The sequence below is a fragment of the Podarcis melisellensis genome, assembly GCF_964234715.1.
Source record: "Podarcis melisellensis genome assembly, chromosome: 10".
Taxonomy (NCBI): Eukaryota; Metazoa; Chordata; class Lepidosauria; order Squamata; family Lacertidae; genus Podarcis; species Podarcis melisellensis.
Window position 1 is genome coordinate 37,489,630 of NC_138542.1, and position 16,939 is coordinate 37,506,568.

Genomic DNA, 16,939 nt, shown 5'->3' on the forward strand with positions numbered 1-16,939 from the left:
AAATAAAAAAGATGAACTGAAAATAATACCTTAAAATTACTTGCTTCCATATTTAATGTCCCCAAACATAGCAATTTTGAATAAGGTCTATAAAATTAACACCCGTTGGAGTATTTTGGGAGTTATTGTTCTGCATAATTCATTCTGCTTTCAAAGTTCAGTTCAAAAAGTTGAGAACATTTATTTTATAATGGAAGAAAGCAGATCATAATGTACGTACTGTTACATGCTCTCCCTTTCCCAGAGCACTGAGAAGTTCCTGAGCAGTGCTTAACAGGGTCTGGTTTATTTTTGGAGAACTTTGGAAAACTTATGATTTTGTTCTAATGTTTGGTGCATTTAAAACTATACAGACAAAGGATAGGCAGATGCAAATAGCTTAAGCACTTCAGCATACAGTAAACCACCTGGCTCTACCTGTACCCCACCAGGTGTCTTCAGCTCAAAATCTCTCTCAACTTCTGTCCATGAAGGTTGGCCATGTATTCTTCAAGATATTTCCTGCTTCTGGAAATGGTCTCATTCTGTGTTTCTCTGCCTCTTTTTCCAATTGCACTTTCTTTCACATATACCTTAAGACTCAGCCTTAGTGTAGGAAGCCAAACATAAGACGAGTCCCACTGGACCAGGCCAAACACCCATGTACTCCAGTAGTCTAGTCCAGTTGAGGTAAAAGTTAGCCATTGACAGCCTTATCCTCCATGAATCTGTATAATCCTTTTTAAAAGCCATTCTAGAATGTGACCATCATTACACCTTGCACATGCAATGCACAAAACGTTCCACATCCTAATGACTGTCTTATAACAACATGAGAAGGATGCAGAGAAGAGAGTCACCTTCCCAAAATGGCTCTCACATTCCTGTACACTTCAGCCATTAAGTTCTACTGAGGGTACCTCCTGAGTCATTAGCAAGCAATTTCCTTCACAAAAGACGTGGCTGACATCCCTTAGACACTAACTATTCAGGAACATTAGCCAGGCATTTTCACTTATTCACTTCATAGCCATCATCAGATAACAAACTCACAACACCTCTTTATGTGTAGATTTAAAATACTACCTCAGAAGATGGTGAACTTTTCTTCACTTGAGGTTTTTAAAAAGAGATTGGATGGTCATTGGTCAGGAATTCTTTAGCTGTGATTCCCATATTATTGAGGATTGGACTAGATTCCCCTTAGGGTTCCTTACACCTCTACAATTCTATTATTCTATGAATATGTCCACCCTTTCATAAAATATATACAAGGCACCTAACAAAATAAAAAAAAGTGTATAACAAAAAGCAGCATGAAAACAATGATTAATATATTAATTATGAATTAATAAAACAACCAGAAGTCAGCAGATTTATTCTCCTCCATCATACACTAAAACTTAAGTATGCAAACAAAAATGCCTTAATGCCACCTTTCATATAAAATATTGATTTTTAAATGCCTAAATATTTGATCTTATACCCACTTACCTGGCAGCAAGCCCCACTGAATTCAACAGGGCTTACTTCCATTGTAAAGAGTTTCAAAGTGGCTCCAGGTAGTTTGATAGGAAGTTGGATTTATCAAATGTATTTTAAAAAAACAAAAAAACCCTTGCTTTTATTAAACGTCCATGCTTTACTAGAGAAGTGAAGTTCAATTTGTTATGAAGACTCTTTGTGAGTGTATATATCTGGATATGTATTTTTTATGGTTCTTAATTAAAGAGGTACCTTTTTGTGTCATAATATTAGTTCAGTCTAGGAATGTAATATTACTTCACAGAATCTACACTTTACATTGCTATTATGCAATTTCCTTTCCTTTCTGAGATGAATTTGACATTCATCAGTACTAAAGGTAAAGTTCACAATCAGAAATAAGTTATTAAATTCCCATTACCTTTCCATCGGTTGTTTTCAAGAGCAGAGATGAAACAATTAAATTATAGTTGAATGTAACATGTCACAGATTGACCTAGAGCTGTATGTTTACTCAGTTTTCCAAGATTCAGAGGAGAAAGTTTTCCATATATATTGAGGGCAATGCATAGTGTGACCATTCTGTGAGACAGTTTACAAGCTCTTCTCTAAACTCTGGAGCTTCTACAAGGTGTTGGAAAAGCAGGCCAAATGTGCAGTGCTTTCCTTTAACAAATGAACTTTCAAACATTTGGATTTGATTTGCATTGGCTTTAAAAAAAAAAAAAAACCGCTGTTTAGGTCGATGGAATTCTAAGCTGTTCAAACTACTCCTGGAAGAAAAATTGACTGCAGAAGTGTTATTCCATCCCATGATTATGAGGCAGCCCCAAATAACTGAGATAGATTGCTTGCGTTTAAATGACCAATGGACTAGTCTTGGAATTAAAGGAGTCAATCCAGTTTAATAAGCATAAGGCTCATAGTCATAACTGAAATAAAGAAGCAACCAAATAGAATATATATGGATGAATGTTTGATCCTGGGTTGTGCTCCTAAATGCTTTTTTAAATAAAAAAACCTGATCTGCTTAATTTTTGATAATATACTAGATCAGGATTGTTAATTTTAACAGTCTGTAGTCACAGCAATATACACAACAAAGCACAATGTTCTGAACTTAGAAAGCACCTTGGAGAGAATTGTTCTGTCCAAGCAAGTCTTGATCCTCCTTCATAGGTCACAATGGTCTCTGACTGGCTCCAACATCATTAGCTGCTGTAGAAGACATTATAATCTTACAGTAGTCTTCAGACAGCTACCTTGTCTCAGTCATTTCCAGATGGCTGTGCGAACTCCTAAGAAAGCTACTTTGGGCTTCAGCTGTGTCTTGCTGAGACAACTGTAGGCGTATTTGGATGAAATTCTCCTTGTATGTTCATGAATGCATGGTGAGGCTGTTTGTACACACCTCTGGTGACCATGCAATGATCATTAGTCTGAAAAGAAGAAAAAGAGTTTGGACTTGATATCCCACCTTTCACTCCCCTTAAGGAGTCTCAAATCGGCTAACAATCTCCTTTTCCCTTCCTCCCCCACAATAAACACTCTATGAGGTGAGTGAGGCTGAGAGACTTCAGAGAAGTATGACTAGCCCAAGGTCATGCAGCAGCTGCATATGGAGGAGTGGGGATGCGAACCCCGTTCCCCAGATTATGAGTCCACCGCTCTTAACAACTGCACCACGCTGGCTCCCTATGTGTGCTCATGTAGGTTCCAGCTCATGAATGGAAGCATGAAATAATTAAACAAGGCTCCCAGTTATGACGGGAATATGTCAAAGCATAGAGCCCTTTCAGAGCTTAGCCCTCAGGGCTCAGCTAGCAGGCATGTTTCTTCGCTGTTGTGCATTCATTGAGCTGATGCAAACTGGTACAAGACTTCCACTGCTTATCATATCCCGATCCTTCCTTCACATACATTATCAAGGCCTCCTTCTTTCTAAAAGCCTTTCTGAATCAGTATTCATATCCTCATATCTTCTCCATCCCATCCTCGACATTCATTGTAAGCTTTTGATGCCGCTCCCTATTTTTATTCATTGCAAGCCTTCTCAGCAGTGTTTCTCTATCCCTTATTACACCCAACACACTGTTGACATTATAAACATATGTACCAATGCTTGTGTTGATTAGGTCCTGCTGAAGTTCATGCTGCTTCAGTATTAACATTCTTATTTGTCAAAAATAGAAGCATGGGAGAGAAATTTCAGCAAAACGAAGCCAAAAGGAAAGCATGTTTTTTTGGGCGAACTCCATTTGTATGCAGAAAAAGCACAGGAGAATATTTTGGAAACTCAGGCACCATCTCAATAGGTGATAATTGTACAAACTGTAGACTGTGAAAAGCTGATTGGAGGAAGAAGCAAATAACATAAAATATTCCAATGTATTAGCAAAAGATGAGTATTATCTTTTAAATAAATTTAAGTCAGTGAGGCCAAATTAAGTCGACTACAATAATAATGATAAAAAGCAGCAAAAGGAGGCATAGCCATTGTGCAGCTTCAAAGGAAAGTCTCACACAGATAACGTTTCAATAGGAACACTTTCAGTATTTCCTGAATGGGTTTCCAAATGGGCTACGTGGATTATGCCTAAATGCTTGTGCTCTTTCAATGAACTGTAGCAGGCAGTGGGACAAAATCCAAAGCAGAATGAAGAACAAAACAGGGGTGTGAAGTACTGTGAATTTGGTAAAAGAAAAATGTGTGGGTAAGCCATGTGATAACCCAGCAACCCTGCTTAAAAATATATCCAAGTTTGTCTATTGCTTCGGTAAAGGTGACATATGAGATGCAGTTCTCCATTTTAACTTGGCAGTGGGATTTTCCATCAGTTTTAATATCTGATGCACTGTCTTAGCTGTGTTGTAAGTGAGGGGAAGACTGCAGTGGGTCACATAAGGAGGTACAGACTTGTTCGTCTTCCATATGTTTGGAATGATGTGACTGTCTGTGCCTTTTCCCATAGTGCATAGTGCAGATAGGGAATGGCTTTCAAAAATTGTGTCAAAAAACACCAGATCTTCTCTGTGCATTTAGCTTCATTGTCATTGCCAGAAGCCTATGAAATGGCTTATAAGGAAGCTGCTGCTATTGTAGCACCATACAAATGTAGAGGCAGAGAGTGAGGGTAGCAAATGGCCTTAAAATGTTTTTGAAGAGCCATGCTACCTTTGAAATTGGTATAATAATAAAGCAATGGAACGGGCTGTGTAAATGTGTAGAAGGGTGAGTACTGCAAGAACACTTGCTCTTAAAAGAAATTCTATTTAGGGCTAAATATATACCCATATGAAGGCAATGTAAAAGAATGGGGCCAATTTGAACTGGATGCAAAAAAATTATTTTACAATCCTTTTGGACAAAATCCAGGCTAGAGAATGAGCCCTGCATTCCCATATTACCTTTGAAAGCCCTCTGACTGTAGGGACCAAAGGGATTTTTTTTATTCTCTGACATATACATATATGTTATCAGAGCCATCCCACCAAGTTTCTGTAATGTCTATTATATCATATTTGCATCCTGTATTAAGAGCTCAAGTTTATCTCATTCATTTCTCATGCTAGTATAGAGACAACTGAAAGCACAAGTCATTCCCCCCCCCACCCCATTGCTTTGTTCTTTTCTGCTCATTAACAAGTTCCTGTGCACTACCCAAGATTGGTTACAGAGTGCTTCATTAAATTTGTCTAAAATGATATGGTAGTAGCAATAACAGAGTGCAGAGGCAAGCAGGTAGCACATGGGAGAAAGACAGAGAGATTGGTGTGTGGGCTTATAGGTCAGTTGTAGAGCATCTAATCTGAATGAAGAATATCCCAGGTTATGATCTTGGCACCTCCCAGTAGTGTTGAAAATGTATCATGCTTGAAAACCTGGAGAACTGCTACCAGTCAGTGTGGACAGTACAGAGTTACATGGGCCAATGGTCTGATTCAGTATAAGGCACCTTTCTATGACTAACTTAGCAACATTCTATTTATATAAAATGATTATATATTTAGGGATGCGGGTGGCACTGTGGGTTAAATCCCAACGACGGGGTGAGCTCCCGTTGCTCAGTCCCTGCTCCTGCCAACCTAGCAGTTTGAAAGCACATCAAAGTGCAAGTAGATAAATAGGTACCGCTCTGGCGGGAAGGTAAACGCTGTTTCCGTGCGCTGCTCTAGTTCGCCAGAAGTGGCTTAGTCATGCTGGCCACATGACCCGGAAGCTGTACGCTGGCTCCCTCGGCCAATAAAGAGAAATGAGCGCCGCAACCCCAGAGTCGGCCACGACTGCACCTAATGGTCAGGGGTCCCTTTACCTTTTATACCTTGCCTTTTTCTGTGACAGGGACACAATGTAGCTAACAGATAAAATAAGAACCGCTAAAAACATAGGGGAAAATAATTTAAAACCAATTAAACACACACACACACCTGAGGTACACAAATGTGAACCTGAATTTTATGTTTTGTGAGTCATTCTTGTATAGTACATCTGTCTCCTCCAGATGGAGGTGAGATTATTTCCTGGTGAGATTATTTCCTGCCTAGAAAATATTTCACAGAACCTAGAAGAAACAAACATTGTACTCCATAGAATTCATAACTTATTTGTAATAGTTAACCCAGCAGCTTACTTTGGATGTTCAATCCCTCTCTTTGCCAGGATTTCTAAAGTTGCTAATACGAAAATACACATTTGTAGACATTATCTGTTTGTTTTTTCTTCATGAAAACAGAAACTCTTCAATGTTACAGTTTTGACTTACAACCCAAGTCCTCTTGGAAGAATATTTAATAAGAAAATTTTAATCTGCATTCCTGCCCTAATTAGCTGTACGTACAGGCATCCCTCCACTTACACATGTTCCATTTATCCAACCATCCATCAAAGAAGCAAGCAAAAGGCACATTCCAACATGGCCAAAGATGAAAAAAAGTAAACCAAGAAGGATGCGGACCGATATCAATGAAGTGTAGGGCCATTGGAGAGTTCTGAGAGCCAGATTCAGAGGCCTGGAGGGCCACATTTAGCCCCCAGGCCTGCAGTTCCCCACTATAAGAAGAACCTGGATCAAAACAATGGCTAGTCCAGCATCCTGTTCTTACAGTAGCCAATCAAATGCCCCTGGTCTACACTGACTGGCAGCAATGCTCTGAGATTTCACTGTTTCCCAGCACTATATGGACATGTCACTGACTGAACATGAGACTTTCTGCATACAGATTGCGTGTTCTATCACTGGACTATGGGTTCCCGTCAAAGCTAATTGGAGGACTGGGATATAGAAGCCCAGGAGTGCATTTTTAACTTTGAGGTGAGTGGAAGAAGTCAGTTCGGAATATTTATGATGCATTTGAGCCAAATTAACTTTCCATTCAGATTAAAATGAAAATAGCCTTGGTTTCCTTAAGAACAAAACTTTGCTTCCTGAAAAATAGTTTTCCACAGACCCAGGACATCTTACGAGAATTCTTTCATCTTCTGCACTCAATCAGCTCCTCATAAATGTGTGGAACTGAACAGATGGGTCTGTAATTTTTCAGGAAAAAAATAGAAAAGAAATGCAAGTCAGAAATTACCAAGGGGCTGTATAGTTAGAGGACAAACTGAGAAAATGAAGTGGTGAGACACAGGAAGTTCACATGGAAGAGACTGAAAGTTATGTTTTTATATCTTCTTCTCTGGGAACTGCAAAAGGGTTTTATTTCTATAAGAATGTAACAGATTTTTATACAGAATCTAAGATTTTCCAAGCTACTTTGTCTGACCTGAAATGTTGGTCCCCTGAAAATGCTGGAAAGAACCCTGTTAGCTATAGAAGAACATTTCAATAGTTCTACAATGGATGGGTTCATATTACTAAGTAATCCCATGTGTAGAGTCAGAACAATTCAGGACCATCAGATAAAAAGCATTTTTGTAGTTCATTGCAAGGGCTTTTGCTTTAACCATTCTCTGTTATACAAGTGTGTTAGGCTGTGAACTGAGCAATAAAGGAGGCATGGGGAACCTGCAGCCCTCCAGATGTTTTCCAGCTACAATACCCATCAGCCCCAGAAAACGCCGGCCAGGGATAGCGAAGGACAAGTCTGCATTTGAATGGGAATGGTCTCCCAATGTTCACGTTTCTTTTCAATTTTCTTTAACGTGCACATTTTCACAAAGAATTATTCCACAAAGAATTATTCCACAATGTATTTTTGTACGGATACACACACACACACAAAAATTTTGATGGACACTTTACCCCAGTACATGCATTTGTGTAAACATTACTTGACTGGAGAACTACACTGCAAAATTCAGGAAAGTGTGAATTTTAAAGGTTGGCTGTGTTTTGGTTCCCATATTGTTTCAGAACATTTGGATTAGTTTAGTTTGCCTTTGAATGCAATCTGAATCAAATTTCTCCCCCAGCCCTAGTCCTGGATAATGGTAGTAGCAGTGCAAAAAACATCTGGAGGGTCAGAAATTCCTCTCTCAAGCTATGAGCTAAAATCCCAGTATATAGTGGGCAAGCACAACAATTTGTGAAATGGAAGGGAGACATGCCCCCTTCCGATCTCTATATGTGTAACATGGCAGTCGTACATGATGAGATGATTTATGAAATATTTCAGGGGAGTTAGAGAACTACGTTGTCATATTCAGGGGTGTGAACATTGCAAAAGAAAGCTGCATTTCAGTTCATCCATTGTTTCTGGCAGTGTGAATGGGGAGTTTTCTATTACATAAAAATCAAACAGTTCTGCCCATCCCTAGATACACTGAGGTACAGTGCAAATAAATCTTTTTTGGGGGGAGGGGGTGGAGAGCATTTTGATTCAATGAAGGTTCAATGAGAATTCAATGAGGACCGAATACAGCCACTGGCTATGGAATGCTGACTTCTAGGGAGACATGGACTAGATTGACGTATCCTGGTGTAGGGGATGATTTATTGATTGGAACCCAGACCAGTAGCACTCCACACTGTGCCATTTTGTCCCAAGTCCCCCTTGTAGAGAGGATATATAGTAACAATTTTCCTTAGAGCAACAAAAAAACTGCTCTTTAGCAAAGTGCCTGTCCAATTAAAGCAGACATTCATGCTTGCTTCCACCATCCTTTCTTAAAATATCTGGCTTTTAAGATCATACCAGGTCAAGCAACCAAAGCTTTTAACATAATAGGTAACATGAATATGTAGCAGAAGTGTATAAACCTAGATCTACACATCCTAGCTGAGCAAATGAGTTGTTGTTTCTACATGAAATGATTCAAGCAGCACAATCTCTGTACATTTATGGCAGACATAGACACAGATATGAAGTCTGACACCACCAGATCTGTGTTATAACGTGGCCACTAGGCCATAATCACTTTCCAAGCTCTGTGCTCTGCCATAGCACCATGAGCAAATCTAGTTAGCAGTTTTCATCCTGGATATTCCCTGTTCTGTTCACAGGCTAGCATGCCAGACAGCCTAAAGGCAGCAGGAAATGGACAAACTGCTGATGATATTTGTCATAATGTGCCAACTCTTTGAGTGTGATCACATCCCGTCGTCCCCACTTGGCTTCACAGTGAGGTGTAAGTATCTGAGTTTTGATGTAGAGTTAAGTTAAGATGTGTTAAGCGTGTGGATGTTTTAAGGTGGGTGCAACGTGTTTATGGCACAGGATTGAGAGCCATGTCGGGTAGATGATATATCTCACAAAATGCTGGAATGATCTTACCAGAGCCTATGATCTCGGCACTGTCTGCTTTCATTTAGCCATTTTAAAGCTGAACAATATGAAATACTTAATTTTGATGTTTTTTTTTTAAAAACAAGGTAAAAAACAAGGTAAAAAAAGAACAGTTATTTTAATACAGGACAAGCCTGTTTCAAACACCCACCTTTTGATGTCACACACAAACAGGATTTATAACCCTTTTATGAAATGCACAAATTCAAAAATGACCACAACACCTAACCTTATTATCCTTTTAGTAAAGGAGGCTGCTCTATTAAGGTGAGAAGGACACTGCCCTGACAGAACTGTAAGGGTATTTAATTTAACTTAATTTCTTCCCAAAATCTTGAGTCACATTCTCTGCTGCTCCCCTCCATCATGTCCTTCAATTTCTAATTACAGAGACTTTTGGATATATTTCTATCAATCTCCCCTATGTGTCCAATCAGATATTTGTGCAATACATAATCCCTATGGTCAGGCCCCTCCCATCCATCTCCAGAAGAAAAACAACTCAGCTTTTAAAATAAACAAATAAATGTAATTTTGCCTAGATACTTGGACCCTATAAACTTGCAGATTTGCATGCCCCCACCCTCTTCTTTTTGGGGATGCGGGTGGCGCTGTGGGTTAAACCACAGAGCCTAGGACTTGCCAATGAGAAAGTCGGCGGTTTGAATCCCCACGATGGGGTGAGCTCCCGTTGCTCGGCCCCTGCTCCTGCCAACCTAGCAGTTCAAAAGCACATCAAGTGCAAGTAGATAAATAGGTACTGCTCCGGCAGGAAAGTAAACAGCGTTTCCGTGAGCTGCTGTGGTTCACCAGAAGCAGCTTAGTCGTGCTGGCCACATGACCCAGAAGCTGTATGCCAGCTCCCTCGGCCAATAAAGTGAAATGAGCGCCGCAACCCCAGAGTCGGTCACGACTGGACCTAATGGTCAGGGGTCCCTTTACCTTTACCCTCTTCTTTTGTCCTATTCAGGACAAGGCTGAGGACTACAACTGGGGTGCTGATCTGAGGAGACCAGAAGAGACTACCCCAAACCCAATTATCCCAACTTTGTTCTGAATACAGTGCAATTCAAAATGATAGTAGTTGCTGTTAGCAGGGGCAGCTAAAATAGATGGAGTACAAAGTGTAAATCCTGGTAAAACTTTACTGGAGGGAGGGGAGCTGAACAAAACAACAACTTGAGCAGAAGGATGTGGGGGAGGGGTTCCTTTTGACAGTCCTTGTTGGAAGTAGGGTTAGATTCAACCTACTCACAGCTAGGCAGCCTATCAGAGCTTGTGCTACCACATTAAAGTTGATGACACCTTCCCTGGTTTGGTATGCAGCATCTCCAGCCATCTCTTGGGCTGTTGACTAACACAGAACAAAATTAATTCCTACACAATGATCTCTGCTGCAGCAGTTGAAACATCTGCTTTTCCTTCAGTCACATATACACTGATAATTCATTTGATTTGGTTTGATTCCATTTTCTAGCTATTTTCATCCCCAGGGCTTCCTAGGGATGTTCTCCTATGGAGGAAAAAAGCACTTAAAGTTAGAAAAACATTAAAATAGCATTAATGGTTTTTCATTGTTTACATCAAGATGGAGCAGGGGAAATTGAAGGTGAAATCAATCTAAAACTTTTTATTTTGTTGACTACTTTGCATAAATAAAAATGTAAAGGCGATAATCTCTCCTTTGTCACAACAGCAGATGGAAAGTAGGTCCCCACTTTTCATTTCCTTCCATTTGTCAATTTGTGTCAGACTCTTAATATATTAGAACAATTTATGATGCTAAATTTATCTTAGTGGCACAAGATAATGACACTGTAATCAATGTCTCTTTTGCAATTTCATTTTCAGGAGTATATAATTCAAGGCAATAATTCATCCAAGCCAAACTTGGCAATAAAAAGAAAAGAGGGGAATCAACCATAACTGTTTTCATGGTAGTGTTGACTTTTCATAGTAAAGGACTGTACATGAACCTCTTTGTCTCAGATTCTGAAAGCTATACAATGTTCTATCTTCTAAAACTTTCAGTTTAGAAAAAACAGTATCTGGCACTTCATTGAGGTGAACTGGAGTCTACATCTCTGCTTTGTTTAAAATAGAGATAACACCACTCTATGAGTCTTCTGTTAATGGCTGATCACATCACTAATGGTGCCTAGAACCAGCTGTTGATTATATTGTCTACTAAAACTTGTTCCTTTGTTTCTTGAATCACAGAGGAAAGGACTTTGGATATTCTGAGTTTGAAAAATGCAGTGTGACTCTTAAAAAAGGAACTCATAAGTTTACATAGTGAGAAGAAGATAGTTTACATAGTGAGAAAGGATATTTTTCTGTAATGTCATGTATAAGATGGTTGAAAATGCAGTCTGGGCATCTTTAAAATATTGGTTATTGGTGCAGTGCTTTCATCCCAATAAAGCATTCCTCTAATACTGTTTGACATTTGGTAGAATTGTTGATGATCTCCAGCACAGGCTTTACTTGAGATATTATACTCCTTTTTAAGTCTTGGAAGTGTTATGTGTCTGTGTTTTGTAATGAAGAGCACATACAAAATGTTTTGTTTCCAGAAATGCCTGAAACAGGGGCAAGTGCAGAAGCTGGAAGAGCTGGAAGCAAAATCTTTACAAATCCTGTTATGATAAAAGGTTTATGTGAATCATGTCATATTGTTGCTTTTATGTAGTAAAATATAGTCCAACCTGATTGTGTTCTGAAGTCAAGAAACCATATGCACTGAGAGCTAGCTATTTCTTGTGTGGCCTATGGTAAACAGTGTGGAACATATGTAGAGCATCCTGGATCAGGCCAATGGCCCATCTAGTTCAGTATCCTGCTCTCACAGTGGCCAACCTTCTGCCTGTGGGAAACCTGCAAGCAGAATCCCATCCTATGGTATTCAGAAGTGTTACTGCCTCCACCCATAGGGGTGGAACAGAGATAGTTTAAGTTATGCCAGTGTCAGCTATCTGTATTCCAAACTTCAGCCTGAGTCAGCCTGAGTCTTGAGCCTTGCAGAGGGAAAATAAGTCTTTAAAATACAGTTTGACTTAAACCACCTGTTTCATTGGCAGAGGTTCTGTTGGGTTGCCAGGTCACGTGACTGAGTTGAAAGAAATTTGGAATAGGTGTATATCTCTCATTGCCCTTTCTAACTATGCCATACCCCCAGGACGACCACCCCTTTTTAAACTTCCACTGGTACAGTTTCCACTGGCTGAGCTTTAGCATAGCCCTGGCTCAGCGAGATTGAGAGAGTTTTGCTGGCATATCCCCAGCTGAGTTATTATGAGGGAGCTGGATTGGCTGAGCCATGGCTGAGCCCAAACTCAGCTGGGGCAGCCCAATATCTGCCTATTTCCTTGCTCATCCTGTTGAATCTTGATTTTGGATTGTACTGTTGGTTGGCTCTGATTCTACCTATTTTTGGTCTCCCTGCCTTCCTCCCTAGAAGTCTCAACGGGCAGCCGCCGCCAAAAATTATGGAATGCAGTTGGTGCAGATCAATGCAACCACAAAGTACACCAAGTTTCCTCTCAGCCTTGATCTGCTATTATTTTCCAGTGGGTTCTGACCAATCCAGGCAGGGCAGCTGGATTTTCCATTTCATTTATTTTACTCTAAATACATAATGAAAATGGTAATATGATGCTTTACTGAGACATCTCGGTAATCTAATTTTAATTTTTGGGGCTCCCAGCTTGGTGATAAAATTTGCATAAGTATGCCGGTTTTTAAAGGTTTATTGGGGAACACGGGTGTAGTTTTGACTGCACTGAAAAGAGGATTAAAAAAGAGACTGGATAGTGAAACAGATTCCTCTGCGGTATAAAAATTGTCAGAGCTCAGAAGAAGAGGTTTGGAATATTTAGAACCAATAGTTATTATTACACCCTAACAACAGAGAGTCAAAATGAAAGGGCAGATCAGACTAGGTACTCTGCCACACACGGAGCACACAGACATTTCAAAAATACCTTGGTTTAAAATCAGCAAAGTTGTTATGATTCCACCCAAATTACCTTAGGAATAGCCATTTTCTGAGGGTACTGTGGCTCAGCAGAAAAGTGTGTAAGTGGTATGTAGAAGCTTCAGTTCATAGTGTCTCCCTTTAAAGGGATCTGATAACCCAGGGCTGGGAAAGCTGGGCCCATCCAGATGTGTTTGGACTTCAGCTCTCACCATCCATTAAGCATGGCCAATGGACAGAGATCATGCAAGTTATAGTCCAGGAGATTCTAGGGGTCCACAGGTTTCCCACCCCAGAGGTGACTTCTGAGTACAGTATCTGGAAAGCCTCTGCTAGTAGATAATACTGGGCTACATGGACATAGTATTGCCTAGTATAAAACAGGCTACGTTTCCAGTAGAAGTACCTATCCCCATCACTGATTTACAATTACGGTAACTGGGTTCAAAGTTGGGAGCCTATGGTGGTTAAACATGTTTGAAATTGGATTATAATTTTAATGACAATTGCACAGACAGATGGCAATTTCATAATAAGTGTATCTAGAATTCCCAATGAAAATTCAAAATCCATCAAAGAAAGTGGAGAAAGCTGTCACATTTCCTATTCATGCAACGAAAGCTTTTACATAGGGTGCAAAGAGCCATGGAGCTGAAAAGCCAAAGAGCAATTTCACATGGCACGTCAATGTTTCAGTGGTGCTTATTTGAAGCTTTCACAAAAACCACTTGGGGGAATTTGATACTGCATGATCCGCCTTCGTTGTGCTGTCTCTGACATGAATGCCCTGCTTACCATTCATTACAATGGGGTGAACCACATTTAATTAATACTGTGAATGGATGGAGCACAGCTACTACCATTCATTACAATAAGGGTACACACAGGAAAACTTCCCAGCAGATTGTGCCTATAGTCTGGTTTGTTTATTTCATTCAAGATGTGCAGAATTTTGAAGATTATTTCCTCTGCTCTAGCAGCTGACTCACATCAGTGAGGCTTCAGAGAAGTGAAACTGGAAGAAAATGAGGTTGATGTATGAGGTTCAAACATTGGAGAAGTTGTAAGTCTTGCATTCTCTTTCAAACACCAAATGTTTCCTCAGCCAGTGTTGCGAGTTGCTTTGCAGCTCATGCGTCAGTCAAAAGAAAACACAGCATAATCCCTTTTTATTTTTTTGTCAGTGATAGTTCTTAAGGGGAAAAAACAAACAAACTCCATGAAGTCCTTTTCAAAGTAACCACACGCTACAACCTTCCTGAGACTATACAGATCTGTCTCCCTACCCCATCCCTTCATCTTTTTTGTTGCTTGAAGAATAAGAAAAACAAGGTAATAGAAAAAGTCATTTTTGAACGGGGCTTTAAAACACACACAACTAGGTTTGGTTTGCATTTCAATGCAATTCTACCTTATGCACACTTCTTCAAACAATAGGCAGACTAAAATGCACCTCACCTTCAAAACTCACACTTCTACAAAATTTGTGTTGCAGTCTTCCAACCAAATAATGTGAATAATTAGTAGAAAGTGTGCATAAACATGCATATATTGGTAAACAATGTATATACCTTGCATTGGGGAGAAATGCTTGCCAAAATATGTATACTAGGCAAAAATGCACAAGAAAAAGTAAATATTAGGAGAAAAGCCTACTAAAATGCTAATGATTTTTTGTGTGAGTTCCCCCCCCTTCTAAATGCCAATGGATGTGGAAATGTGGAGAACTGAAAGTAAGTTTGGCAAACTGAAAATATTGAGAGAAACTGAAATCGACAGATTTGTCCATTCCTACATACAATTGCAGACAAGGGTCACTGGTCGGCAACATTGGGCATCTGCCAAGGCCCACTTTACAGCAGTGGATCCATCTCTGCTTGTTCACCTACCCTCTCCAAGCACAAGAAGAGTAATGAAAGGTAGCAGCAGCAGCCTCCATTTCCATGCCCTCTGCATCATCAGAGCAGCGGTATGAATTGGACCCAGAGGGAGTCTGCATTTGAATGAGTAGCAAGAAACATGATATGAGGGGGAGCGAGTCCCCTGAGGACATCTTGCTGCATAAACGGGAGCTGGCACTGAATGTTGAGGGTACAGTGTTTCAAGCCACATGGGTTATATGGAGGCCCCCATCCTGCCCCCTTTTTCTTCTTCATTTGCACTTAATGAAGCTATTTATGAATGGGTAGCTGGACTACTTTAGGGCCCTTCCAAACCTGCAAGTCTATGACTCTATGAACCCTTTTCTCTCTCCCAGTTTCCCATCTACAAAGTTACCCCTGTGGCATTTAGCACGATGGCAGTAAATATTCTGCTAACTGCTTTTCTTCCCCTGGACACCTCCCCCACCCAAAAAAAAAAAACACCCCATAGGACTAAGGCTCAGTGCAGCAGGACTCCCTACTGAGAAGACGAGCATAAATATGTACTGTGAAAACACTGCAGGGGGGTAGTATAGGTGTGGAAAAGCCTGCCCACCCTCCCATGCAAGTGTGTCATTTGCAACCACAGCCTGGATTGCCACTTCAGATTTAAAAGGGGTGGGGAAGAATATGTAAAGGCTTCCATGCATTAAAAATAAATAAATGCATAATATGAGCCTCCAATGGACCCCCATTTCTACCTGATTGACGGGAGCACTCTGTGCGACAGAGTTCTGAAATCAAGTGTGTGATTAGCACTTCTAAACAGGCTCATGAAGGATCAGCCCAGCATATAGAGATGAGTAGGACGAAAAGGAGAAAAGGCCAAGTGGAATGTGTGTGAGTGTGTTTTTAAAGTGCAAAGTGACCCCTGCTCCCACTAAATACAGCAATTATTTCAAAGAGGTTTGAAGACTCCTTTGTGAACTTCAAGTGGATGCGTCTGGAAAATATTATTCATTGTTTGGATTCATGTTTCAAGGTATCCTCTCAGTTAAAAATGCATACAAATAACTTAGGAGGGGGAGCTCAGCTTCAGGGGCCCCCAATTCTGTGCATATAACACATCTATAAATCTGCCACTGTGTTTGTAACCTTTGTAGCAGAGCTCACTTCTGAGCCCATGGAGTTTTTCTGCCTATAAGTTATTCATATGAATGCTGTCTGCTGCAGTTTGGATGCTTTTATAAGATTTTGGTCAATGTAGGAAATTCTTAAATAAGACCAATTCAAGTAATAAAACCCCCCAAATCTGTTGCTGAAACAAAAGGCATGCCTATCAGCATTGTGCACTGTGTATCAGTGTAATGTTTGCTATTATCTGCAGCCCTGATTCAAAATTGATCCATTTTCTTTGCTCTCTCGGAGCAGATTAATGGCAGGTTCATGATATCACATGGCCTCTAGTTGAAGATGAAACACTGACAAATCCAACCTGTACGTTTCTAGTTTGCTCGATATGAAGTAATCATAACCTTTCCCACCATTCTTGGCTTCCTCTACAGGAATAAAAAATATTGATGGTTAACAGCCTGGAAGTATTTGCAGCCAGAGTAACACACCATAAATGATGTTACATGTTCTTCAAAGATATTAAAGTATTGGGGGGGAGGTGAGAGAATCAGGTGAGGATTTCCACCCCTCTGCCTGATGGACTTGAAAATTCCACAAAGATTTATTCATACTACAAAGGAGCTTATTTGGGTATATGTGGTAATATAAATTGTTGTAGGCATTTCTCACACAGATTCATTTCCTTTCTTTTTTTGGGGGGGGTTGGGGGGCTGACCTGGCATGTGGAATCAGTGAGACAACATAGTATAATATGAAGCCACTCTGGAATTTATTA